Source organism: Rutidosis leptorrhynchoides, chromosome 10 (assembly GCF_046630445.1).
Source record: "Rutidosis leptorrhynchoides isolate AG116_Rl617_1_P2 chromosome 10, CSIRO_AGI_Rlap_v1, whole genome shotgun sequence".
NCBI classification, from domain to species: domain Eukaryota; kingdom Viridiplantae; phylum Streptophyta; class Magnoliopsida; order Asterales; family Asteraceae; genus Rutidosis; species Rutidosis leptorrhynchoides.
In genome coordinates this window covers 68,474,917-68,480,916 of record NC_092342.1, presented here as the reverse complement: position 1 = coordinate 68,480,916, position 6,000 = coordinate 68,474,917, and positions in this window count along the sequence as shown.

Sequence of the window (6,000 nt, the reverse complement as noted above, 5' to 3'; positions counted from 1 at the left end):
CTTCACCGATATAACACTACACCCATGATGAAGCCAGCGGACCCTGAAAGTCATGCTTCACCAATCAACGATCTCATGATGAAGTCAGCGGACCCCGAAGGTCATGCTCCACCAATCAACGATCCCATGATGAAGTCAGCGGACCCTGAAGGTCATGCTTCATCAATCAACGATCCCATGATGAAGTCAGCGGACCCAGAAGGTCATGCTTCATTAATCACCAATACCATGATGAAGTCAGCAGACCCCAAAGGTCATGCTTCATCAATCAACGCCCTTTTCGGCCTCGAACGATGAGTAGCGTAACATCGCGCTCTGCTACGCCATAGTGAATCCTAACGGATACCACTAACCATTCACACAATCGAGCAAGAACCACCTATATCAAACATAGGCACACAACATTAATTCTCTAAAAGAGGATCCGATACGCACATCCCTTAACCGAGGGATTTCACCTTGCTCGCCATACCCGTCCATTATCTCTCAACGAGATTTACCACATTACCACCTTGGTGATAATTCAAATCCAAAATCATAGGTACATGATAATGCTAAAAACGAACATATATTTCATAGCATTATTCCTCAAGAAAGACAAGCTTTTAGTTGCAATTGTTCTATTTACAAGTGATATTCGTTTAAATAATAAAAGGTGAAGACAAAAGACAGATTCGACGAATTGAAGACGCAAAGGTCCAAAAAGCTCAAAATACAATCAAAGTGGTTCCAATTATTGATAAGAAACGTCTCGAAATTAAAAGAGTACAAGATTCAAATCACAAAGTACAAGATATTAAATTGTATGCAAGGACGATCGAAAATCCGAAACCGGGACCAGAGTCAACTCTCAACGCTCGACGCAACGGACTAAAAATTACAAGTTAACTATGTATATAAATATAATATAATATATAATTAATTCTTAAAATTAATATATATATTATAATATATTTATAATTCGTCGGCAAACAAAGAGCCAAAGCTGGGTGAGCTGTAATTTCAAACTCCGCGACTTGCGGAGTTTGAAGAAGGAAAATGCCGCGAGTCGCGAAGTTCCCCTGGACTCAATTCCCTATAAAAGCCAACGCAGTTCGACGAGTTTTAAGATCATAAATCAATCTCTCTCTCAATATATACGTAATATATATATATTTATATTTTAATTTTAATTTTAATTTTAATTTCTAATAATAAGGGTATGTTAGCGAATGTTGTAAGGGTGTAAGTCGAAATTCTGTCCGTGTAACGCTATGCTATTTTTAATCATTGTAAGTTATGTTCAACCTTTTTAATTTAATGTCTCGTAGCTAAGTTATTATTATGCTTATTTAAATCGAAGTAATCATGATGTTGGGCTAATTACTAAAATTGGGTAATTGGGCTTTGTACCATAATTGGGGTTTGGACAAAAGAACGACACTTGTGGAAATTAGACTATGGGCTATTAATGGGCTTTATATTTGTTTAACTAAATGATAGTTTGTTAATTTTAATATAAAGATTTATAATTAGACGTCCCTATAAATAACCATATACACTCGATCGGACACGATGGGCGGGGTATTTATATGTACGAATAATCGTTCATTTAACCGGACACGGGAATGGATTAATAGTCACAAGGACACTTGGCATAATTGTTAACAAAGTATTAAAACCTTGGGTTACACGTAGTCGATAATCTGGTGTAATTATTAAACAAAGTATTAAAATCTTGTTACAGTTTAAGTCCCCAATTAGTTGGAATATTTAACTTCGGGTATAAGGATAATTTGACGAGGACACTCGCACGTTATATTTATGACTGATGGACTGTTATGGACAAAAACTAGACGGACATATTAAATAATCCAGGACAAAGGACAATTAACCCATGGGCATAAAACTAAAATCAACACGTCAAACATCATGATTACGGAAGTTTAAATAAGCATAATTCTTTTATTTCATATTTAATTTCCTTTATTTTATATTTAATTGCACTTCTAATTATCGCACTTTTATTTATTGTTATTGTATTTAATTGCACTTTTAATTATCGTACTTTTTAATTATCGCAATTTTATCGCACTTTTATTTATCGCAATTTCCTTATCGTTATTTATTTTACGCTTTAATTTAAGTCTTGTATTTATTTTTAATATTTTACATTAGGTTTTAACTGCGACTAAAGTTTTAAAAATCGACAAACCGGTCATTAAACGGTAAAAACCCCCTTTATAATAATAATATTACTTATATATATATTTGTATTTTTATAAAATAAAACTAATATAACGTTAAGCTTTGTTAAAAGATTCCATGTGGAACGAACCGGACTTACTAAAAACTACACTACTGTATGATTAGGTACACTGCCTATAAGTGTTGTAGCAAGGTTTAAGTATATCCATTCTATAAATAAATAAATATCTTGTGTAAAATTGTATCGTATTTAATAGTATTTCCTTGTAAAATATAAGCTATTTTATATACACCTCGCATAACATCAAGTATTTTTGGCGCCGCTGCCGGGGATCATCTAGCTTAAAAGCCGGAAGCGCAACGCTAATATAAAAAAAAATTTTATTTTTAGTTTACTAATATAAACAAATACACTTTTGTAAAAATACGTTTTAAATATTCAAAAACATAAAAAGAAAACAAAAATATAAATATTTTTAAGAGTTTGTGAAATATTTAAGTTTTATAAAGTTTCTTTATTTTTATTTTATAAAAATATAAGTTTTATTTAAATATTTTGTTTTTATTTAAAACATAAAATCAAAAACCGAAAAAAAATTTATATATAAATCTAGTTTTAAGATTTTTATTTATAAAATTGTAACATATTTTCATTTCTATTCTAGTTTTTAAAATATAAGTTTTATTTAAATTATATAAATATTTTAATTAAATTAAAAACAGAAAAATAAAAAAAATATATATATAAATAAATAAAAAAACCGAAACCTGTCAAACGAAGCTACCTAATCTGAATTTTCGAACCCCGAGACTCGCGGAGTTTTTCAGCTTCGGGCACCGCAACTCGAGGAGCCGCCCTGACACACGTCACCAGAAACCCTAATTGCAATTAATACGGGGTAATTATTATTATTATTAACTTTAAACCTAATTAGGTTATTTATATTATATTAATTAGGTTAGTTATTTTATTATTGGTATTATTTAGTTAAATTAGTTTAAATAAAATATAAAATTAATAGTTTTATAAAATAAATAATATTTTTATAAAAAATTGTACTTTTTACAACTTTTAGTATATTTTTATATTTTGTCCCTTTTTATTTGTTTTTAGCGTAACTTTTGTATTTTCCGTTCATATTTAGTTTTAAGACATAGTTTTTGCCATAGTTATTTTTACTTCTAGATTTTTAGGCTTTGCCGTAAAATTCCTTAAGTGCTTTTTCTTTAGACTAAGATTTAGATGCTTTAGAATTTTGTGACATCTTTTTAAGTTTTAATACCTTTTTTAGATATTGCCATTTGGGATATAGTTTTTCTTGTAAGCTTTAATATTTTTAGACGCCTTTTACCTATGTATCAATTATCACTCCAATTAGTAATCTCTATTTGCGATTATAATTTTAAGTTAGTGATAGTAATAAGGTTGGGTTAGTCGAGTGTTTTTAAGTTCTATAAGTCATTTTTTTTTTATTATTTCTTATTTTTCGACGCCTTTTATTTTTCAATTCTTTTCTTTTTCGACGCGCTCTTTTTCTTTCTTATTTCTCGCTATTTTAGTTTTAGGACATAGATTTTTATTCTACTTCTTATCTAAATTTCTTAAAATTACGAAAATTTATTTTAAGTGGTTAAATTGATAGACATCAAAATTTTCTGGTTCGTAGTAATAGTTGGATTTGTACGTGGACCGGGTTATTGGAGCCAAACAGTCCTCAATTATATTGAGACCAAACGAATCCTGCCCCTCTGCTGCATCTTTTGGCTATTCGAAATGTGGGCAAAATCAGAAAAGTCTATTAATTGGATAACTTATATAATTTTTCTTTCCTTTTAAAAACTAATAGGATATTCAGTGAATGCACCGAGCAAGACGTTCACCACCTTTTGTACGTTCACCACCTGTAACTAGATCAAGACATCTAGCTAATATTACCGCCGTTGATTTTTCTTTAGAATCGTCATCCAGTCAACCAAGTACTCCAAGTCAAATTTCCGATAATCCATTTTTTGAATCCGACCTCACAATTGAGAATCCGGAGAATATTCAGGGACAATTCATAGATCCTGAACCATTAATTTTTCCTCCGGAACCACCAATCATTCAAACAGAGATTGTTGAGGAACGAACCATTAAATCATAATCCTCTAGTGATTCCGATTCAACAAATTCAATTATGGAGAATCTGGAACCTTTAAGTATGGAAGACCGAATGAGAGCTAAACGCACTGGCCAAGGTCACGCAATTACTCATCCAGACATTAATGCGCCAAATTATGAAATCAAAGGACAAATTCTACATATGGTGACTAATCAATGCCAATTTAGTGGTGCGCCGAAGGAAGATCCAAATGAACATCTTCGTACCTTTAATAGGATCTGCACACTATTTAAAATCCGAGAAGTGGAGGATGAACAGATATATCTCATGTTATTTCCCTGGACTTTAAAGGGAGAAGCCAAAGATTGGTTGGAATCGTTACCTGAAGGGGCGATTGATACATGGGACGTTTTAGTTGAAAAATTTCTTAAACAATTCTTTTCTGCATCTAAAGCCGTAAGACTTCAAGGAGAAATTGTTACGTTCACACAAAAACCGAATGAAACTCTATATGAGGCATGGACTAGATTTGGAAAGTTATTAAGAGGATGTCCGCAACATGGTTTAGACACGTGTCAAATTGTGCAAATATTCTACCAAGGATGCGACATCACTACAAGAAAAGACAAAGATATAGCAGCTGGTGGTTCTATTATGAAGAAAACCGAAATTGATGCTTACAAAATTATTGATAACACTGCTTCCCACTCACATGAGTGGCACCAAGAAAAAGATATCGTTAGATCATCTAAAGCAGCTAGAGCCGATTCTAGCCATGACTTAGATTCCATTTCTGCAAAGATAGATGCTGTCGAGAGATAAATGAAAAAGATGACTAAGGATATATACTCAATACGAATTAGTTGTGAGCAGTGTGGAGGACCACATTTGACAAAAGATTGTATCAGTATTGAATTAACAATGGAACAAAGAGAGAATGTTTCATATCTAAACCAAAGGCCTGGAAATAATTATCAGAATAATTATCAACCGCCAAGACCTATTTACAATCAAAACCAGAATTATAACCGAAATATTCCATACAACAACCAACAAGGTCCTAGTAATCAACAAGTATCCAACAATACTTACAACCAGCAAAGACCTAATTTTCAAAACAAACCACCACAACCCGATGATAAAAAGCCAAATTTAGAAGATATGATGACAAAGCAAGTTGAAACTCAAACGCAGTTTTTCACATCTCAGAAACAAACCAATGAACAAAATGCTCAAGCATTTAGAAATCAACAAGCTTCTATTCAAAATCTGGAACAAGAAGTAAGTAACCTAGCAAGGTTAATAGGTGAAAGAAAATCGGGAAGTTTACCTAGTGATACAAATGCTAACCCCCGGAATGAAACAGCTAAAGCTATTACCACAAGAAGTGGTACAACACTTAAACCACCTGAAATACCTGTAACTTCTGATGAAGCTATTCCTACTCCACAAGAACCACAACCTGAACAAGATAAGGAAAAAAAACCTGTAGTTGAAAAGGTTAATGAAGATAACACAGTTAAGGATAAACCTTATGTTAAACCATACCAACTACCACTTCCTTACCCGAGTAAAATGAAAAAGGAGAAACTTGAAGCCGAGCAATCCAAATTCTTGGATATGTTTAAACATATAAATGTAAATCTTCCTTTCATTGATGTGATTTCGGGAATGCCTAGATATGCTAAATTTCTGAAAGATCTGATCACGA